Here is a 23,788-nt window from a genome sequence, read left to right on the forward strand (position 1 = left end):
GGCTTCAGCCCTGGTTGCACCTGTTGGACATATATATCACATTTGAACCTTTTTTGTGGAACATTAACCCCTCTTGACTTGTGAACATAAAGCCGTGACCCCCTCCCCACCTGACCAGATCCCCAACTCCTCTCTGTCCCCCCGATCCCGTAGCAATTAAAGGAAGTCACTCACTGGGCATTTAGAATGAACAAGGAAAGTCATAAAATAACATGAACAGCCGCTGTGGGCTAGGGCCCTTGCAGCGATAGTCAGAGCGTCTAAAGGATAGTAACCTTAAGCAATAACATGGTGGATTTATACGACCTGGTTAAAGTGTCGCCTCTGCCCCTAACAGCCCGGGGGATAAAACGATGTATTCTCGGCTTGAAGACCAGCCGGATTTTTAGGCATCACACTTTTTCTTGTTGTCAATCCAGTCGCTGAGGTCTTGAGGGGAGGTAAAAAAATGCGAGCTGTTATCCGCGATCACTCTCAACCGGGCTGGATACAGCATAGCATATTGGTATCCGAGTTCCCTCAGGCGACGATTGGATTCGATGAACCAGGCACGCTGTCGCTGAACCTCAGCGATGGAGATCTTTATTGTGTTGTAGGTCAGCGTGTCCGACTTCCTGGCATGAGACAGCGCTGAATCGCGATCTCTGGCGTTGAGCAATCTTGCGATGACTGGTCTTGGGGCCGCACCTGGGATGGGGGCCTTGAATGGTATCCGGTGTGCACGCTCGACTGTGAAGGTAGTTGAAAAGGCCTCCCTGCCAAATTTGTCCACCAGCCAGGTCTCGATAAAGTTCTCAGTGGAGCCTCCTTCGGCTTTTTCTGGGAACCCGATGAACCGGAGATTGTTGCGACAGAGCCTGTTTTCCAGTTCGTCGGATTTACTTGCACAGGCATGAATCGCCTTATCCATTTGCTGCATGTGCTCTGGCAGTGGGTTGTACATATCCTCCACTGAGCTTACTTTGCGTTCCAGCGTAGCAGTGCGCTCTCGCAGCTTTTTTAAGACTAGTTTAGTCATGGAGAGATCAACTTTTATCTCCTCGGTCTTCGCACATATCAGGGATGTGCAAGCTTCGTTGGATGACCTAATTTGGGTATTGAGGTCTGCAAGTGTGGGCTCTGCTAGCTGGGGATCGTCATTGTCATTCGGGTCAGGTCCATCGCAGCCATCTTGGCCTTGCCGCACATCACGGCCAAATCTTTCCAGCTTAGCTGCAGCTTCAGAAGCTCACTTCTGTGCCCGATTTTGCCCCTGTAATCCGTTTTTGCTGGGTGATGTCGCTGATATTTACAGGATGTTTGGGATCGGGAACCAGAGCAACTCTCTAATGCGTCTTCCTACATGTAGCACCAGACCACCCATGAACTGAGCATTTATTATAATTCTTATCCTATTAATTGTGGTCACTCTAATTAATTAATTTTTAATTACCTTTTACTATATTTAATTATTCCGCACTATTAAGCACTTTATAATTTATGAACTAATTCCTCAAGCACAATTTGATGGGGGAATAGAAGCATCCAATTCTCAAGCAACGTTGCTATTTACAATATTTTAGTGGGTTTATCCCAGTTAAGGGTAATTGGTTGCTTATAATTTGTTTAAGCCTGGGCACAAGCATCAACTTTTGTCTTTTAAAATTGAATCACTGAAGGGATGATATTGCACTGCACTTCATTCATTTATTAATGATTAACTTAAGTAATTGTTTTTTAATGAACATAATACAATTATAGCACTGCACTTTATACTTAAACCCGAGTTATAAGGTAATTGAATAAGGCTACAAGGTGGCCCAATTTCTGACTGCTGTTATTTGAGTGATTAAGCAGGGTACTTTTTCTCTTTCTATCCAAAATTTCAACTGAATTATCACTGATCTAGGTCAGATCTCTGCTTTAATATAAGGATAAGAATCTGTATTATTATACAAGCGAATCACTGGTGTGTTTGGATTTTTGTAAAATTTTCACATATCACTAAACATAACATAGCAAACACTGGCTCCACCGTTGGGGATACATGAAAGGCTTGGCTAAAAATAATCACCAAAATATAAATTATCAGTCTCCTACCTCACAGAACCCTGGCCTTGATCCAAAGCCTAGACTTCACAATAAACAGGGATCCAAAAGCATCTGACCATTGTGTGTTCTTTCATAAAAGTAATTGTTATAGCCTTCATACAGAAAAATATGGGACACACACTTTTTGGTTTTCTATTCAAATGCACCACCACAAAAATATCATCAACATACAATAGTCTGCTAAAAATAAACCAGATAAAAAATTAAGGCCTATATTTGCCATGTATAATAGACACAATTATCTGATGAAGGTGCTATACATTTGGAAAAATGGAAATGAAAAATGCTGGATTTAGATATGACACCTAATACTTGATAAAGGTCATTCACACATATTTGGTATGACTAAGAAAAAATGGTAAAGCATTCAAAAGATACCTATTAGGAAAATAACAGCACGGCATCACCCTGATCTACTGGATAATAACACATTGGGGTGAATTTTTGCCTTATAAGGCTTTGCCATACTTCGCACCACTTTGCCATAAGTAATTCGGAGAGCATATGCTAACTATCAAAATGTGAAGTTACGCCTCAGCAGCAGAAGAGCTGACAATTAGTTTTGGTAGCATAAATTCGTCAGTGCGAGCATTACATTGCAAACTTTCACTAGCGTTCATTTCTCCACAGCGAAGCTTCATTACTACACTTACTGTACGCTTAGGTCAATTTGCATAGGTCATATAACATATGTCTTCATCAATGATATTAGTGCACATGCTTGAAGTGGGCACTTAATATTAAAAATATCCAAGGAAGCAAAATAAAGAGATCCTCTATTGTCCTAGACATGAGCCCACACTAAAACCAATGTGACATGCCCCTCAAAAGGTTAAATAAAAAAATATTAAGACAAAAATATTTAACAGTTACAACTTTTTCACACAATCCCACTTTAATGTATGAAAAACGCTGGAGTTTTTTTTTTCTTTTTTTATGACTTTTCGGCATACAGGATATGATGTAATTGAGAAGGATGTAGCTTTATCTTATCAGTATACCTGGCAAAGGAAACTCTGGCGAAAGGGGTAACATGATGGAAAATTTGTACTTGTAGTGAATTCGCGGAGTAACGGTCATTCGCCTGAGCAAAAATTCGCTGGCAAAAGGGTGCAAAACTTAGTTAGCGCTGTACTCTCTCGATAGCGAACTGTCTTCTACACCTGTTAGTAAATTGCCGATGTCTCTGTGGATTGAATTTCTGGTGAATTTTCACTAGCAATGGCCACTTCACACTTTGCCCCAATCACATGTTTGCTTTAATTGTTCAACCTGCTGCTAATGACTGATTGGTTGCTATGGATTACTGCCCAGGTACATATTTGCTCAGTGTTTATAAAAGAGCTCCCTTATTTATTATTATTTACTTGTAGTCATTCCTTTCTTCAAATTTTTAATATGAAGAATAGAATTGGTATGTGGAAATGTGGATATACTGACCACAATGAATATAAAGTTTTTTGATTACCATGCAAAAGCTTTGTATACCTCTCTTTCTTGTGTACCCTGTCCCCTAATATATTTGTTCAAGAGTTTGAACAAGGTCTAGAGAAGAGGTCTAGAAAGTGATGTACCAAGAATTACATGGGGTCACAGTCAGGCAGATCTATGGTGGAGGCAGGCAGAACAGGTTCAAAATGGTAATCAGGCCGCGGTTTAGAACAGGTGAAGGAAGTGGTGGTTAGGTCAAGGTCTTAGCAGGAAATGGCAATCCAGGTATGACATGTCATTATGTGCATGCACTGGTAAACTCTCTTGCAATAAAACAAATGCAGAATTATTTGCCTCAATTACTTCCTGTGCAGGGCTGGTACATACAGTACTTACCCCAAAAGTCTGATCCCATTTAGTAAATGGTGCTATCGGAAGTAATGTGAGCAATGCAAAAATTTTTCCTCTGTGCTACTAATTTTTCCCTTGCAACCATTAAAATATATTTAGAGACCACCTTTCAACTCAACTGATAATGGAAAAAAGATCTAATGTTGCGACAGTGCTCACTGAATGTAATAAAATGACTTTGCGACCTTCAAGCCATTCCTAAGATTGCTGAAATCAGAAATAATGGTTGCAATGTAATAAACCCCGCAATACATTATGCTATTACGGAATGCATATTTTTATTCTGATTTTGTAATTTTTTATTCACTGTATGCAATGTATTACATCACAACCATTAAGTTATTATTATAAAAGAATGCTCTAGAATATATTAAAGTGCACTTCAGTTTTTCTAGCATAAAACAGTTTGAGTGCTTTATAATCATAATAATACAGAGAACACAAAAAGCAAAAGAATGGTCAGGGGTTTAAATGTTGTGAAAGCCACCATTCATTAATTTCTTGAGGAAGCAAATACTTTACAGATGATTTATGTTCTGTCTACCAGTACATTTGTTTGTCAAGTTCATCTGAAAAATCTGCACCTTCAAATAGAATTTTCGTATTGACAATACAGGCACTCAAAAGCCTGTGCCTAGGGCGGAAGGGTTAAGCAGGCAGCCCACAGATTCCTATATAGTAAAAATGCTTACAAAGAAAAAAATTATTTACTTCACCTGCTGCTAGAGCAGGTAGTAGGGGGTCCATAGTTTGGTGGATGACGGAAGTGATGTGACGCACATGTGTATTTTAGCATGATGTCATATCCACTGACATCACCTGAGGGCAGTGGTATGTGGGATAGTTGGGGAAGTATGAAAAAGAAAAGGATTTGTGTAAAATACAAAAATATAGTACAGGTATGGGGTCTGTTATGCGGAAAACCGTTATCCAGAAAGCTCCGAATTATGGAAAGGCATAATTTTATTTTTACTTTTTCTCTGTAATAATAAAACAGTACCTGATACTTGATCCAAACTAAAATATAATTATTCCTTATTGGAAGCAAAACCAGCCTATTTGGTTTATTTAATGTTTACATGATTTTCTTGTAGACTTAGGGTATGAAGATCTAGATTACAGAAAAATCCATAAACCCCAGGTCCCGAGCATTCTGGATAACAGGTTCCAAACATTCTGGATAATAAAATAACATTTGTTTGCACCGGCTCATAACTTAAAAAGGCTGGAGTGGGGGTTACTAGAGTCGAATGAGTGAGAAATGGGAGAGAAATGGGTTCAGTGAAGAACACAGTGAATATCATCAGACAGGAACATTTAACTTGGTACATTAGCTCTCATTCCAAGCTTCTGTTTCAAGCCACATGCTATGATTCCAGCATCATTGCTATCCTAGGGGAAGATGCACCTAATGCAGTGTGTGGTTGATGTGTTAAAAATAATATAATTGTGCTCACACCTCAATGTGAGACGGACTCAATTGTGCAGAAGCCCGGTCACTATCATTTATTGAATTTTGCATGTGAGTGACCTATGCACCCTAATATTTCAGAGCAATTGCACTGTTACCATGATGAAGGCCGCTGTGGGAACCCTGATTCAAAAAAGAAGTAGCTCCATTAGTAGGTTCAACTGTTCACACTTGATAAAGGGCGTTTGAGGCCCGAAACATGCAGTGTTTTGTAGCTGCTAATAAATTACATTGTAGCAGATATTCTGTCTTGGATTGCTCTCCTCATTCTACTGGTTACGTTTATACTGAAGACTTGCGGTGAAGTCTTAGAGGAAAGAAGCACCATTGCATTTAAAATTTGGCAGTGCGCTGAAGTAATCCAGTACAGTGTTCTAGTTTTTGACCAGGAGACAGGAATGACTGAGGGTGCAACAAAACAGAAGTGCAAGGAGCACCTTTTAAGTACCCTTAATGAATGGGATATTTTGCTCAATTTACTGTAGGGAAATTTGCGTTACTGCAACTGCACTGGTGGTCATAAATGACCCCATGGGAGTCATTTATAAAGTTTGCCCATCGCATATTTATTCGCAAATGGTTGTTTTTCCTGAATGCTAAAATATTTCACCGATGTGCCTGTCTTTCTATTTTTTGCGAATTCGCATTGCTCAAAAAGTTTCACAAATGGCTCACAAATGAGATGGGTGTTTGCATAAGTGAGGTTGTTGTGAGCGAAAATCACGTTGACAGTAACTTAAATGTAATGGCGTAATTCAAACCAGAGTGTGCGCATAAATATTTACAATTTGCTATTTTTGCCAAATTTAAAAAGCATTTATGGACAAGAAATTTGCAATTCTGTTTGCACTTATCCAGCTTTATAAATATAACCATGTGCGGGGCAAATATATTCACTGTGCACACCAATCTGCCCTGCACAAAGTTTAGCCCCACTGTGTCTTGAAGTAGACTGCTCTGTAGCTCTGCAGATTATAACAATATAGATGCCTACATGAGATTCGTTCTCTTCCAGATAACAAAGCACATCATTTTGTGTTGGCAGTAGTGGTAGAGGATTAGCTTCAATCCAACTTGGTAATGTAAAATGAGGGAAAACTTAAAATAAGGGCATGTAAAATTGAGATTGCACTGTATTTGTCTTATCTATACAGTATGAGTAGGAACGTGCTGTTTGGTATTACAAAAACAATAGGACTCACACTATTTGGCTTAATCAGGAAATGACCATCTCTCTAACATTTGAAAGTAAGCATTATTATAGTGGCATGGCCTGCACTGACCTTGGTTATTTCTGTTTGTTCAGTTTTATTTAATAGTTCAGATTTCTTTTTTTTTTTTAATCTTCTCTTTATTGAGTTTAACATCAATGCATCAATAAAAGAGATACATGTCAAAGATTTCTTACAGGTTGTTCTGATGATCTGGCGATAGGATATCGGAAGCCGCAGAGTGTTCTTGCAGCTGAGAAAACATACACCCCATGAACATGATAAGTTGATAATTATGTTATTCAGCACATTTGACAAAAGGTCATTAACAATGTTCCACATGGCTGAAGCACATCTCCGAGGTTGTGCGCAGCCTAGGATTGATAAGCCTCTTTATATAAATAGGTTAATATGAATCCAGCTGACAAAACATAGTAAACCAAATATTGCAGGCAAATGTTGTTATAATTGTCCTTTACTACATGAAAGGTTAAAGCAAAGTAAAAAGTGATAGCTGATAATTTTTTCAGATAAATCTATAGAGCTGCTTTGGAAATGACAGAAGCTTAAACAGTAAACCAGCATTTTTAAGTAGGCATCCCTTTTAAATAACCACCATTCATTACTCTTACTTTATATATAATGCATGAACAACAAGGATATTTATATCAACTCCTGTAAATTGTATTTGAATAATTGGTGTATTCTAAAAATTATAATGTACCAATATGCAGATATATTGCATAGGAAATTGATTCTGTCAACTGCTCCCTTCTAATGCCATTACATACTGCTGTTTGTCATTGCTCATTAAAGGGAGTAATGATTTGCCATCATTTCTCTGGAGATAATTTACCATGGGGTAGATACAGGGTGTGTATGTGTGTTTGCATGTCATTGCAAGCGTGTATCGCATTATGTGCGTTCAGTCATATGTTTCACACACAGTACTGAATGTTTGCCCCTGAATGCAAACTAACTCCATGCTAACATGAATACAAACAAGGAGCATGCACAGTTAAAACAAGATCTGTATTGGTTTCATCTGCACATACTCACTTACAGTAGTTAGCTGCATGAGATGGTGCCTGTGAAATCTATGAGGTGTTGCTAATGTGGTGCTTCAAAAAGTATCCCGTTCTCAGCCTGAAAGCTATAGGCCTTTTAGTCTGACATCAACGGTTGGAAAGCTTTTGGAAGGGGTAATAAAGCATAAGATACTTGACTAGATTGCATATCACAATCCTATGGGTTTGTACTAACATGGTTTTATGCGTAACAGATCATGACAAAAAAATGTAATTACCTTTTATGAGGCGGTGAGCAGAAACCTTGACTCTGAGATGGCAGCGGATGTTATCTACTTAGACATTGCTAAAGCATTTAATACTGTACCATATAGAAGGTTACTAGTTAAATTTAACAATATTGGGCTATAACATTTTTGCAGGATGCTGTTTCTTTGAAGAGAGATTTAACTAAATCTGAAAACTGGACAGCAAACAGGTAAATGAGGTTCAGTGTTGATAAAAGTTATACACTTAAAAGCAGTGTATCCTTATTTGGGAAGGAAGAGTGATTTTTGTTGATAACAAGTTGTCTAATTCCAGGCAGTGGCATTCAGTGGTTACTATAGTACACAATGAACTGTCTTGCATAGAAAAGGGCATAAACTCAAGGGATGACAATATAATTTTACCTCTTTTTAGGTTTCTGGTAAGGTCTTACCTTGAGTATGCAGTGCTGTTTTAGGCTCCAATCCTTAAAGGAATTGTTCAGTGTAAAAATAAAAACTGGGTAAATAGATAGGCTGTGCAAAATAAAAAATGTTTCTAATATAGTTAGTTAGGCAAAAATGTAATGTATAAAGGCTGGAGTGATTGGATGTCTAATATATCAGTCAGAACACTACTTCCTGCTTTTCTGCTCTCCTGGTTTACACTGACTGGTTACCCTGGTTACCAGGCAGTAATCAATGAGAGACTTGAGGGGGGCCACATGGGTCATATATGTTGCATTTGAATCTGAGCTGAATGCTGAGGAAATAGTGTTCTAGCTATTATGTTACACATCCAGTCACTCCAGCCTTTATACATTACATTTTTGGCTAACTAACTATATAAGAAAACATTTTTTTTTGCACAGTATCTATTTACACAGTTTTTATTTTCACACTGAACTGTTCCTTTAAGAAGGATATTAATATATATATTTGAAGCAGTGTAGGTGGTTCTTCAAGGTGAAGGCAGTGAGGTGGTGGAATGCCCTGCAGGTGATGTTGTTATGATGTTGTAATGCCATATTCTTGATTTCTTGAACAAGGAAAATATCAAAGACAATTGTGATACTAAAATCTACAATTGGGGGCAGATTTATCAAGGATTGAAGTGAAAATTTCAATTAAAAAAATAGAATTTCGAGCTATTTTATGTTTACTTCCTCTAGGGAATAGTCCAAATTGGATTCAAATTTAAATAAAAAGTATGGAAATTGGAATATGTACTGTCTCTTTAAAAATTCGGCTTCGACCATTCGCCATCTAAAACCTGCCAAATTACTGTTTTAGCCTATGGGGAACCTCCTAGAACTCCTATTTGTAGTCAATTGGTGGACTTTAGGAAAAACTTTGAGTTGAATTAGATCGAATACAATGTTACTTCGATACATACGATTAGAATTCTAATGAAAATGGCCTATTCACCCCAAAAAAAATGTTGTTTTTTTTTTAATAAAGTTTTATTTATTCGGAATTTGACGCCTGATTAATCTGCCCCTTAGTGTATATATATATATATATTAGAAGTAGTGAAGATATATATATATATATATATATATATAGTGTGTATATATATATATATATACTATAAAATATATACACTATAAAATCATATTTTTGTCCGAAACTCATCAGACCGATATTGAAATGGGACCTTTGCCATTAACTTCTACAAGACCCCGACAGCTAGGAGATGGTGCATTTTCGGATTCTGACTTTTTTCAACCCCAGGGTATAATAAATTCTGAAAAAATCTGAATTTTTTGTCAAAATTTTTTTTCCGTGATTTTTGTATTCAGAGTTTGATATATTTTCATTTACAAAAAATGGAGAGAGAGAGAGAGAGACAGACAGACAGACGGAGCGAGAGAGAGAGAGAGAGAGAGAGAGAGAGAGAGAGAGAGAATGAGATAAAAAATAAATTGTGGGAAAAAATAAAATATGTACGAAAGAGTGAGGAATGTAATTAGTTAAGAAAAAGGGTAAAAAGGGATGAAGAGCAAAAAAAAGGCAACTGTGAAAGAGATAGGAGAGGGGGAGTTTAAGAAGGGTAAAAGGTGTATGGCATTTTAATAAGAAAGAAAAATTATAGATTAATAGTATTTTTGATGAGGAGAAGGTAGAACATGGAATAAAAGGAATTATATTAGGCTTAGGAAGACAGGATAAGATTTTAACTGTAAAAAATGCTTAGTTTGCTGTATTTGTAGGCTCATAAAAGTCAAATATAAAAAATATAAACTACACTTTCCTTTTCTGTAATTTTAAGTTACTCTAGTGGAAAAATCTTTTTTATGTGTTTATATCAGCATACTTGGCAATTACATTACATTAATGTGCAATACTTTTTCTAGTTTCATAGCACTTATGTGAGAAACAAGATGCAAACAGTATCTGACATTTAATGTATGAATATGCTAAGACTGTCCCTGCTGATATATTAACATCCCATTGTCGTTTATGCCTGCACACACATTAAATACAAAACTTAAATATTATTAAACAGCAGATGTTTATGGCAAAGGAGTTTTGAAGATTTTGCCTTCAATTTTATTTTCAATGCTGCTTAAGTTGCTTTTACTTTTTGACTTATTTCTGGAATTGCTCTTAAAATGGCTATTTGTATCTTTATCAAAGAATGGTTGTTTCTCTCTCTCATTAAAAATATCTACTGGTGTTTTTATATTTTTTATGGAACTTAGCTGTGAACTAAGGGCTAAACTATACAGGAGATTTTGTAGGATGGTTTTGTATCAACAACATGCATCCTATAAGTCATATGTAATTGCATAGGCCGCCATTTAATAGTAAAATTTCATGCAACACAACAACACACAAAAGGGCATGATTTGTAGGAAACTACAATATCTGATCCCCCTATAGCTAGAATGTAAAGTTGGATTAGATCAGTTTGTGTAATTTGTTCATACAGCTACTTCCAACAGTCATTGGCAAATTGGCGAAGTGGCTAACGCTAGCACAAATTTGCCAGCGGTACGTCATTTTGCCACTTGGCCGATTTTACTAACGGGTGCTGGCATAAATTCGCTAGCGAAGTGGACCTACTCTAACGCTACTTCTCACCCTTACGCCAGGCGAATTTGCGCGCTGGAGAAGGGACGTAAGTACGCTTATTCACTAAGTTGCGGATTTTCGGGAATGTTACCTCTTGCGCCAGACTTTACTTCGCCACTTCAGACCAGGCGAAGTGCAATAGAGTAAATAGGACTTGCTTTAAAAAAGTCCCAAAAAAGGCTGGCGTCTTTTACTTTTTTAAGGGTGATAGGCTGAAAGAGATTGTACATTTTTTTGGGGGTACCCTCCTTCCCCCCTACATTTCTTAACATATGGCACCTAAACTATACAGTGGGCACATGTATAGGGCAAAATAACAACTCTAATTTATTTTATGAAGCTTTCCCAGGCTTGTGTAGTGTAATGTATTTGCTGCTACATATACGTCCATTGTACTTTAACTTGGCACCATATGCAAATTTTCGATCAATAGCGTAACTTCGAACTGCTGATCATAACATCGCTAGCGCAACTTCACAAACGATCGCTAACTTGTGAGCAACTTCGGATCTTTGTGAATTTGCGCAGCCCTGGCGAATCTATGCCTGGAGAAGTGCGGAAAAGTGCGGCAAAGCCAACGCTGGCGCAACTTCAAAGGTAAGTAAATTTGCCCCATTGTATTTGAATGAGAAAAAAAAGTCGTCAGACACCATCAGATTTTTCACCATTTTTCGATGGTCGAAATAGCCAAAAAAAAATTTAAAAAGTTTTTTTTCTTTTATTCCTTCACTCGAACTAAGTAAATGGGCCCCTACTTGTGAATTAACATAGTGCCTCTGTTATGTAATATCACCTCAGAACTCCAAAAACCCACTAAATTTAATAGAACACAGTTGGTGAAGAAATTCTGTGTAAAAATGTGGTGGATCTTATTTTGAACTTATACCCCACTAAATGTTATATAACTAGAAATGTAGGCTTCTGTAAGGAAATCCACAAGTTTGTGTGTTTGGGTATAATAAAGGCAACTTTCTGAAGGACAAAATAGATAAGGGATAAGAAGAAGATGAAGGAGAGTCAGAACTGGAGAAGTAGTGTCATGGTTGTCAGGGCTTGATAGGTTTTTGTGTGCTTTGAGCCTTGTAACTTTGCATCCATTAACTAGTTTTCGGCGCTTAAGTTGATTTCCCCTATTAATTGTTTTATGATTGGTGGTTGGGTTTGTTGCAGTTGCTAGGGAGCTTTCAAATATTATTTGGTGTATAACGTGAGCTATTTCTTGAGAGTATCCATATCCAGAATTCCAAGTAGAATAGTTGCTGTGGTGACAAGGTAATCATTGTTATTTCGAGAACTAGTATGGGCATTGCCCAGTTGCACAAATTTCCTCCAGGATCTTTCTCTTGGGCAGGGTGCTATATTTTCTATAGTCTATCTGGAGTAAGGTACCCTCCGTGAAGAAGGTGTGTTTGTATGGCACCTCCATGGTTGTTTTCCATTATTGAGTAGTAAATTCATTAGCAAGGAATGTTTTAACTTTGTTGAATGGACATTCAAATGATCAAGTGATGCTTTGCTAAGCAGTTGGTGCATGTAATACATGCTTTAGGGTATTTTTTTATGGAGAATCTTAGATTGAAATGGGGTTTGACTTTTACTGTATGTTGTTGTGTTGTATATGTTCATGAAGTGCCTTACTTGTATATCCTATATAATAATCTTCAAGTGTCTCTGCGTCCAGTCCCTGTGTCCGTGGAATTGCGCTACTGCGCATTTGCCCCACGGACCGTTAGCTGCTGGAATTACCTGTCCGAAGAGAGGATCTGCCGCCTGCCACCTGAAGAGCATCCACCGCTGCCTGAAGAGAGGATCCACTGCCGCCTGAAGAGAGGATCCACTGCCGGCATCTGAAGAGAGGATCCACCACCGCCTGAAGAGAGGATCTACCGCCGGCTGAAGAGGATCCACCGCCGCCTGAAGAGAGGATCCACCGCCGCCTGAAGAGGATCCACCGCCGGCTGAAGAGGATCCACCGCTGCCTGAAGAGAGGATCCACCGCTGCCTGAAGAGAGGATCCACCGCCGGCGTCTGAAGAGAGGATCCACCACCGCCGCCTGAAGAGAGGATCCACCGCCGGCGTCTGAAGAGAGGATCCACCGCCGGCGTCTGAAGAGAGGATCCACCGCCGGCGTCTGAAGAGAGGATCCACCGCCGGCGTCTGAAGAGAGGATCCACCACCGGTGTCTGAAGAGAGGATCCACCACTGTCTGAAGAGAGTATTCACCACTGCCAAAGGAGAAGAAGAAGCCACCGCCGAGGAAGAAGACATCACTAAGGAGAAACTGCGTGAAAGGGCCCTGGCAAACTTGACAGGTAAGTCCCACTGGCCACCAATGTTAACCCCCCCTGGCCACCAATGTTAACCCCCCTGGCCACCAATGTCAACCCCCCTGGCCACCAATGTTAACACCCCCTGGCCACCAATGTTAACACCCCCCTGGCCACCAATGTTAACCCCCCCTGGCCACCAATGCCCCCTGGCCACCAATGTTATCCCCCCTGGCCACCAATGTTAACCCCTCTGGCCACCAAATTTAACACCCCCCTGGCCACCAATGTTAACACCCCCTGGCCACCAATGTTAACCCCCCCTGGCCACCAATGTTAACCCCCCTGGCCACCAATGTTAACAACCCCCGGCCACCAATGTTAACCCCCCTGGCCACCAATGTTAACACCCCCCTGGCCACCAATGTTAACCCCCCCTGGCCACCAATGTTAACCCCCCTGGCCACCAATGTTAACACCCTCCTGGCCACCAATGTTAACACCCCCCTGGCCACCAATGTTAACCCCCCTGGCCACCAATGTTAACCCCCCTGGCCACCAATGTTAACCCCCCTGGCCACCAATGTTAACCCCCCCTGGCCACCAATGTTAACCCCCCTGGCCACCAATGTTAACCCCCCTGGCCACCAATGTTAACCCCCCTAGCCACCAATGTTAACACCCCCCTGGCCACCAATGTTAACACCCCCTGGCCACCAATGTTAACACCCCCTGGGCACCAGCATTAACCCCCTGGCCACCAGTGCTACAAAGGGGGCCCTGCCTACTAATGTTACCCATTCTGAAATGTTGGGAGGTATGTGACGACATATGTTCTAGTGCCCGTTAATTTAACGGGCTTAATGTCTAGTATTTATATAAAGATGTATGGTTTATCTGAAACTCTTGTTCTAACTGTGAGAAAAGTTTGATATTGGGGCTTCTAGTACTTTGTGTATAGAGTGTATACAGTATATTATTTGTTTATTTTGATATATCTCTATGGAAAAGGAATCAAAGGATGCTTCCATAGAAGGAAATGGCATTAGTAATGATAATAGTCAGATTTTGGACCATAAGTCTCTTGTAAATATAAAGTTGTGTTCAAATGATTTTATTGTTATATTACTATAGATCACTAGTAAAATGTGCCAGATAACATTACTATGCTGACTGTGCAGTAGAAAAATTAAACTGTTAAGTGCAGAATTACATAAACTATGTAGCTTTTGACAAATAATTGATGTGTTCAGTTATTTTGGAAAGGAATATATAAAACTAAATTCATTATTATGAAAAATAACCAGCAAGCATCATTATAGCAAACTCTTTTTCAGATAAAAAATAAATTGGTAAAAGTGGAAGGTTTTTCATACTTTATTTTCCCTTCAGCGTACTGGAAAGAAAATGTGACCATTTAGTAGGAGCAAAGTGTGGAACTAACTAGTAAAAATATTGCTATACACATTTGTCATTGGCCAGCTAACAGAAGCTATGACAGTCTTTAATAAAGAAAATGTTCTATCAAATACATTAATAGTATTTGAGGTTGTCAGCTCTAAGAGTGAGAAACTGCTAGACAGCTTGGGAAGTTTAGACATCAATGGTACTGCTCTGAGAATATCCCAACAATCCAAAACTGCTCCATTTGCTCAGTAGGCATGGTGACAAAAAAAAATTTGTTAAAGGGATAAAATAAGGCACAGTTTTAGAATACCCATTTCTAAAACTGAGTTTTTTTGGCAACAAGGCTATACCTTGATCACGAAAAAAAAACCCCAGTGTTGCTGGTCTTTTTTTACTAATTGAATCAATGTTGAAAAAGGTGTATAATGCCCTTTTAATTAAGGGTTCATTTAAAACTTAACTAATTCATAGAAGACTGCAAACAATATGTGATCTAAACTTCGATTTTTATATTCTACATCAACACACAACACTCAGGGGCAAATTTACTTAAGGTCGATTATCGAGGGTTAATTAACCCTCGATATTCGACTGCCAAATTGAAATCCTTCGACTTCGAATATCGAATTCGAAGGATTTTAATCCATTGATCGAACGATTTTTCTTCAACCTAAAAAACATTAGAAATCCTATGGGGACCTTCCCCATAGGCTAACATGAACTTCGGTAGCTTTTAGGTGGCGAACTAGGGGGTCAAAGTTTTTTTTTAAAGAGACAGTACTTAGACTATTGAATGGTCGAATAGTCGAACGGTTTTTAGTTCGAATCGTTCGATTCAAAGTCGAAGTCGTAGTCGAAGTAGACCATTCGATTGTTGAAGTTGCCAAATAAAAATATTCGAAATTCTAAGTTTTTTTTCCACTATTCCTTCACTCGAGCTAAGTAAATGGGCCCCTCATCTTGGCCATGGAGAGAATCCTCCTTGTAATTTACTCAGTAAATTAACAACCCCCCAAATCCAGCATATAAAGTATACACTCAAATAAACAGAAATACACAAACGCCTTCTTATTTGTAACATCACCACTGTTATAACAACGCAGGCTAAACGATTTTAAGAATATTACTGTTACATATATTTTTTATATTACACCATTACGTAGTAAACAGGACAATAATGTGCACTATACAGTATTACTAAGGAATAGTAAAAAGAAAAAGCAAAAGAGAGCGAGTGAAAAAGAGAAAGGGGAAAAATTTTGATGATTTGTGATATGAAGGAAAGAAAGTGATATATTGCCAATAAAACCGAAGCACTGCTGAAATGGGGATTTCAGTGTACCATAGAATGAAATCTGGCAAAATCTATATTAATTATATATATATATATATATATATATATATATATATATATATATATATATATATATATATATATATATATATATATATATATATGTATACACATAAACACAGTGCTCAGTTTTAGTAATATGAGCTTCTTTTCAATGTGGAACAATACTAAAAATACTTAAAATATGGTCTATAATGGATCTTTTCTTCAAAACATAATGGCTTGCATTTGTACTTTGGAATTTCTTTTAGTGTAGCTAAAAGCCATAGCACAGACTTCAATATACCTTTCACATTTTTTTTTTATTACTATTATTTGAAAGCAAAACTTATTTTCTGGAACCTTTCCCTAGGCTAGAGAATTGTGAGACAGCAAAGATCTGACTTTCGTACCTGTAGGGTAAAAAGACCTATAGGGAGTAATGACAGCCACTCGTTTTGTAGCTCTTTCTTAGAATAAATTGTGTAGGTGTGTGTTCTCTATTTGTTGTCTATTGGTTAGGTATACATTTAATTTCTCAGCCATGAAAGTCATTTTACTGTAATGGGTTTCAAAAATATATAAATATAAATAACTCTTCTTTATCGCTGCTATTATACAGGCAGCTATATTCATTTCCATCCTGTAAGCAAAATTGCTAATGGTAAAGAGAGAAAGTAACTGTTCTAACAATTGCAATTTCTCAGGTTTGTAATCAGCTAAGAACCTATAGAATATGGAAAATGCATTCCCTTAAAGGGATACTGTCATGGGAAAAAAATTTTTTCAAAATGAATCAGTAAATAGTGCTGCTCCAGCAGAATTCTGCACTGAAATCCATTCCTCAAAAGGGCAAACAGATTTTTTTTATATTCAATTTTAAAATCTGACATGGGGCTAGACATTTTGTCAATTTCCCTGCTGCCCCCAGTCATGTGACTTCTCAATGTAACTGAATGTGTCTCAGTGGGACATGGGTTTTTACTATTGAGTGTTGTTCTTAGATCTACCAGGGAGCTGTTATCTTGTGTTAGGGAGCTGTTATCTGGTTACCATCCCATTGTTCTTTTGTTTGGCTGCTGGGGGGGGAAAAAGGGAGGGGGTGATATCACTCTAACTTGCAGTACAGCCATAAAGAGTGATTGAAGTTTATAAAAGCACAAGTCACATGCCTTGGGGCAGCTGGGAAATTGACAGTATGTCTAGCCCCATGTCAGATTTCAAAATTGAATATAAAAAAATCTATTTGCTCCTTTGAGAAATGGATTTTCCCATGACAGTATCCCTTAAAGTTGGCATTGAGGCAAAGGGCAGTTTAATGACTTCTGCCAGGAGTGTTATCCGGAAAGCTCCAAATTACAGAAAGGTTGTCTGTCATAGACTCAATTTTATCCATTTTTAAAATTATTTCCTTTTTCTCTGCAATAATAAAACAGTACCTTATACTTGACCCAAACTAATATATAATTAATCCGTATTGGAGGCAAGACAAGCCTGTTGGGTTTAATTAATGTTTGAATGATTTTCTAGTAGAATTAAGATCCAAATAATGGAAATAAATCCCCAGGTCCAAAGCATTCTCAATACCTGTATTTATATCAGATTCCTGCTAAGCATTTGTACCCTTCATGTTTTATATTTTAATATGAAGACCAGATAGACCAAGTGTTGCATCCCAGTTCATGTCATTGGGGTCAGGCAATCTAGGTTAATTTTACTGTAGGATAACAAGCAAACGTTCAGGTACATTCAGTTCAAAGCAGGCTGTTCATCCTGATAACAAAACAAACTTTTTTTTGACAATGATGGATTCTCAATGTCAGTTCCTAGCTATCTACTTCAAATAAACAAAGAAATGATCTGGCATATCAGATATTTTCATAATTTTTACTTTTTGTGGGTTACCATAGAAACCTCATCAGGGTTAAACTGGTCAAATACAGCAAACTTTTACAAAATTTTAAAACCAAATGTAAACACATAAAAACTATGCTTTTAAGAACATGTACAGGTATGGGACCTGTTATCCAGAATGCTCGGTATCTGGGGTTTTCCGGATAATAGATTTTTCCTTAATTTAGATCTTCCTACCATAAGTCTACTAAAAAATCATTTAAACATTAATTAAACCCAATAGGCTTGTTTTGCCTCCAATAAGGATTAATAATATGTTAGTTTGGGTCAAGTACAAGATACTATTTTAACATTACAGAGAGCTCAACTGCGAGGAAAAAGTCCTAGCACACAATCGGGGGAATGGTGCCAAACCTTCCCATAATGTCCGATAAGTACAATTTACACCTACTAGTATTTGCTACACATCAAATGCATTTTCTTATTTTTGCCAACAACACTCAAATGCAGTGGCTTACCTGGTTAAGAAATGCTTATTCCTCTTTATCTCTTAATTGTCTCTGTCTTTAATTGATATTAGAAATAAAGATGTATTCGGAATATGTAGTATGGTGTTATAGACAATTGTGCAAGATGTGTATGTATTCAGCAGCAGAGCCCACCTGTGGTTATTAGCATATTAAATGTATGCATATGCCTAGGGGTAGAATCAATAATAGTATACTTTGAAAAATGTTTTCCTTAATATTTAAGTGTTTAGCTTCCCAATTCTTAAACTCCTCAAAGGGTGGCCTTCTCATCTTCTAAACCAGATATTCGATTTACTTTTTATTAGTACAGAATGCGTTTTCTAAGTGGAAACAGCTGGTTAAGTGTTGTTTGCCATCCTACCTATTACTATACTTTCATTGTTGTTATGCTTGTATTTCTTAATGAATCTAAATGAATCTGATGCTTTTGACTAAGCGTAAAAAGTACACATTCTCTATTTCCAAAATGTTGCTGCTTTTGTAAAGTGTGGAAAGGTTTTCATATTTTTTAAGTTTATAATGAACATCCCTGTGTTGTACATATTAATGTGTGTGGGTCTTTGTGTAGAGTGATGGGCGAATTTGTCCCATTTTGCTTCGCCACGAAATTTGAGAATTTCCTGGCGAAACGCCGATTTTGATGTCGGCCTCAATGGGCATCCGATAATCATCCCGGCGTCTAAATTGTTGCCATCATTGTTTACGTCAATGTCGTCAAATTCGCCCCTTGCGAATAAATTCGCCCATCACTATTTGTGTAGGAGGCAGAGAACAGAGATTTGGTTTGAATTGATAATTAAGGTACAAGTATGGGACCCGTTATCCAGAATGTTCAGGACTTGGTGTTTTCTGGATAAGGGGTTGTTCTGTAATTTGGATCTCCATTCCTTAAGTCTTCTAAAAATGTATTTAAACATTAAGGGGGTTATTTATCAAAATTCAAATTTTTCTCATGTTTTAAATAAAAAAAAGTCTGACCAAACTAGAATCCACGATTTACTCGTATTTATCATAAAAAAAAACAGAAAAATTGGATTGGGAAAAAAACGCAACTTTCTCGGATTGTCGCATGAAAACCGCAACTTTTTTGGATTGTCATTTGTAAAATCGAAAGAAATGTTCAGATTATCGTACGAAAACCAGCGCTGACCATAATATTTTCAAATTGCAAATACCGTAGGACCTCTGCCATTGACTTCTATAGGACTTTTTGCATCCTCGGGGTATAAAAATCTCGAAAAATTCTGTTTTTTTTCCCACTAAAAATTCGGATTTTATAGTTAAAAAAAAAAACTTGTATCGAGTTTTTGCCATTTGGACTTGAATAAATAACCCCATACATAAACCCAGTAGCATTGTTTTCCCATCAATAAGGATTGTTTATATCAAGTATCATTATGTTTTGTTATTTTTGTTATTATTTAAAATGGAGTCGATGTAAAATGGCCTTCCTGTAGTATGGGGCATTCTGGTTTCCGTATTTGTACAGGAAACAATCTCCCCAGTGATAGAGAAATAATTACATACTGTACCATGAAAGTACACTATTCCCTGCCCTGCTACACATCATTAAAAAGAAATATGTGTTCAATCTGTGCTTTTTGGACAGTGACTGCTGAAGAATATTTAACCTTTGTTGTATCTGAGAGTACCCAGAAGATTGCTATTGATTAATATTTGTTAGAATGGACATTGAGTTTCTTGAACTTATTACTTGAAGAGATGTAATGAGATATGTTGCATGTGAACATGGCAGCTAATGATGTAGAAGCCTGTAGTTCAAAGCTGGACAACATGAAAAGATCTACTCATTTTGAGAGACCACCAAACACAAATAAACAGCTTTTTGCCTAATCTGGCAGGATGTGAACCAAAGATGAGTGATGTGATTGTTTGACACCCACCGACCTGTTATACCTGGGAGAGGACAACATCAATGACAAAGCTGCATTTGAGCTCAGTACATACTGTATCTAAATATTTGCACCCATATATTATCAAGCTTCAAATATAAAAATATATTTGACTTCACTGTTCTTATTTATGGAATTTTCTTTTTCTTAAAAATATAATCAAAAGCCAGTAGATGTTGACTAATCCGACATAAGTACTTTGTACAGTGTAGAAGTGTCCCACTCCATTTTGCAAGGTTGACTGGAAAAAATAAGGAATTATAGACTAATTATGCTTAGTTAAATTAGAATGTTTCAATCAATGCACACCAACCTATTTTGTGTAATGTAACACAGCTCAGGGTGATGTCAGTGGAATCTCTCCTGCTTGCTATGATTTGTTCTTCGTTAAAGTGCTTTTGATAAGCTGACACTATAGAGTAGTGAATACATGGAATATATATATATATATATATATATATATATATATATATATATAAGGACTAGGTGGTCTTGAATGCACATAATTAGGAGTGCATGTTGTAGATTTTATACCATTATACCTTGACATTAGGATCATGTTTAACTACAGTCTGGGCACATTTTATAATAACCATACATAATTACTGTCAGGTGACTCTTGTTCTTTCAGTTCACTGCATGCAGGGAAAGTTACATTAGCAGACAGTCAAATAAGGCAATCTCCTTAAATATTTTCTACCTATCAAGGTTAATTATGTGTAAATACAAAATGTGCATGCTATAATATGTCTTGTCTGTTTAACAGCAGGCTGTTAGAAAGCTATTAGGCACGGCTCTAAATGAATATGGACAATGACCATGGCGCTATACAGTGCTTTATGTAATTATATTACATTGCAAAAATTGTTTTCCGCAAGAATAGTTTGAAAAGCCGCAGCATGCAGAGAGAACATTGGGATTAGCTGCTGCTTCAGGGTAGGTAGCAAATACTTGCATTCCTGTGAGTACTCCCTAGATTGTAACTTATGTTTGCACTGCATCCTTGTGTGTTTCATCACATGGTAACAATTCTGTTGTACAGTGGAACACATAAAAATGCAGAGCACGGCAAACTCATGTTGAAACATCTGTGAGTAAAGAGCTTTAGTGTGCAATTTACTAAATTCTTTTAAGAAAATATTTGTTCCATGCTGCAGCTCAGCTTGCTGTAGGCCTTGATGACTTACCCCAATATATTAAATATCATCCACCACTATTCCACTGTCTAAAAGTTAGAGAGTAGTAAGCTCTAAGGGGCAGATACTTTCTACTTAATGGTTACTTATGTTTGTCTTCCCTGTAGGTTCTTTTATGTATTTTAAAATAGTACAGTGCAGTCAGTGCTGTGTATCCTAGTAACACTTTGTAAATAAAGTTATTCTTACATTGTCACATAGGGCAAACACAAAGGGGAGTGAATGGATTCCAGTCTATAACAGCCATATTTAGCTTCTGGGTTGGCTCTCATCTATTCATACTGTCAGGTGATACTGCACAAGTACTTCCACAGGGAAGGCAATATCAGAGTAGGGGCTGGTACAGCTAGACAAAGAAATTGCTGGGTCAGAACCAGATAACAATCTTAGAATTGTAAGGCAAACTCAAAAACAAGAACAGACTGGAAGCAGGGCACCCAGTAAGGTTGCCACATATCCCCTCTGCTAACTCCAGGAGGGGTGGTAGTTGCGGAGGTAGGTCAGTGACATTGGTGGTGAGCTACGACTTGGCAGTTATTGGCCCATCACCACATCAGTATCAGAGAATCCTGCCTGGTTTTCCTAATTTAGAACACCGGGCAGGCAGTTTGATCCAGACAGCCCTTCCAAAAACTGGGCTGTCCGTGTCAAAACCGGACAGGAGGCAACCCTAGCATCCAGGAGCAAGCTAACTTGAACGACAACAGGCGATGGGGTGAGCTCAGAGCTGGGGATTTTATAGGTAGGCTGATAGTTAACCTGTGGAAAGATTAGCAACAGCTAGAATGATTATGCCTGCTTGGAGACTAAAGGATAACACATTTTAGCACCATGAGTCTGTCTGAAGACATTGTGGCAAACTGGAGGTGTGGGTTCCGATCCCAGCAGGATGTTAAATACATACATCCAGAGCTTAGTTATGACTAAGGGTATGGACACACATACAGATTTTTGGCGTGGTCTGCATTGCAGTTTTTTAAAAAAATCTGCCCGCCGCTTAAATACGATAGCACCATGTGCCATTGCCTAAGCTTGAGACCGCTAAGCCTATTTATGTGGCTGTTGTCTTTTTTTAAAAACCATGGTGCGGACCACCCCAAAAACGTGCGGTGAAACTCCACATGTGTCTGAGGCTTAAAACAATTATATCCCCATGCCGGTAAGATACCTGGTTAAAAAGTAAATATATATTTTGTATCTTCCCTATGACCTCTGATATGCTACAAAGGACTTTCCCTCATTTTTTAAAAAAAAATGCACAAAAGATGTTTGACTTTTGCCTTCCATCAAAATTAGATCACAAAGCCTGCACACTGTCCAGCCAGGGGTGCTGTGTCACCTCAACGTACCTCAGACGGCAGCACCCGCTGTTTTCCAGGGGTGACAAAAATAAATTTTCCTGGTATTTCCCTAAGCTTTCAAACTGCTGGTGTTTGGAAGGGGGCTAGTTCTCAAACAGGCACAAGTCATTGCTATGTTTATAATCAAAATCTGTAGTGCTGTCTAAACCAGGAATAACATCTTGCTGGATAGAGAGCACAGACCCCATTCTGATACTATACAAAAAAATATTTAAACAGTGTTGAGGCTCTATAGTACTGTGCTCTTGTAAGTGCAGTAAGATTCACATTTGGTATCATATATTTTTGGTTTAAAAGGAAGATTACAATATATTGAGAAGTATACAGATAATTGCTGTATATATAAAAATGGTCTTATAGTCAACATAAAGTACATTTGTTTTTGCAAAATTTGAATTATGCCATTTAATTGATAAAGGATTCCCATCATTTATTTTTCAAGCAAAAGAAAATCCTAGTTTGAAACAGGTGTAGTGTATACATTTTTAATGAAGCTTTTCCAGTAGAGCGTATAAGTATGTCAAGTCTGAAATTAGCTCTGTAGCACTGTGTTAAAATAAATTGGTACGTTACTGCCTTTTCATTATTGCTTGATCTGTTGAATGCATTGCTACTGTAGATTTGACACAAAAAGAAACAATACAGCAATGAACATTCTGTAAATATCTACATAAATCGCTCTTAGATGCTGCCCCAGGCATTATCTTAGAGCTTTTGTGATATTCAAAAGGCAGCATAACATTTTAAAAGAAGTAAACGGAGATGTACAGACTAATAGGCCAAATAATATTGCCAAGAATTTCCTTATAGAAGCAGAGTCTATTTAGAGGCTTGGGGTCTTTGTGTGGTGCTTCCAAGGTTTCTGCCAGGAGCTGTCTAGCCTTTATATAAAGCTGTATATTACTTTTAGGTTTACATAAAAGTAATATTTGTTTGAATCACACAAGTCCAGTGTAAAAT

At 37.8% G+C, this 23,788-nt stretch overlaps 1 protein-coding gene across 2 annotated transcripts in view; it reads left to right on the forward strand.

Annotated features, from left to right (window-relative positions):
* The window catches only part of fstl5.S (follistatin like 5 S homeolog), a 251,175-nt gene that overhangs the window by 89,260 nt on the left and 138,127 nt on the right, over positions 1 to 23,788 (forward strand). The gene's annotated exons all lie outside the window — the stretch shown is intronic.

This window comes from Xenopus laevis, chromosome 1S (assembly GCF_017654675.1).
Source record: "Xenopus laevis strain J_2021 chromosome 1S, Xenopus_laevis_v10.1, whole genome shotgun sequence".
NCBI lineage: Eukaryota > Metazoa > Chordata > Amphibia > Anura > Pipidae > Xenopus > Xenopus laevis.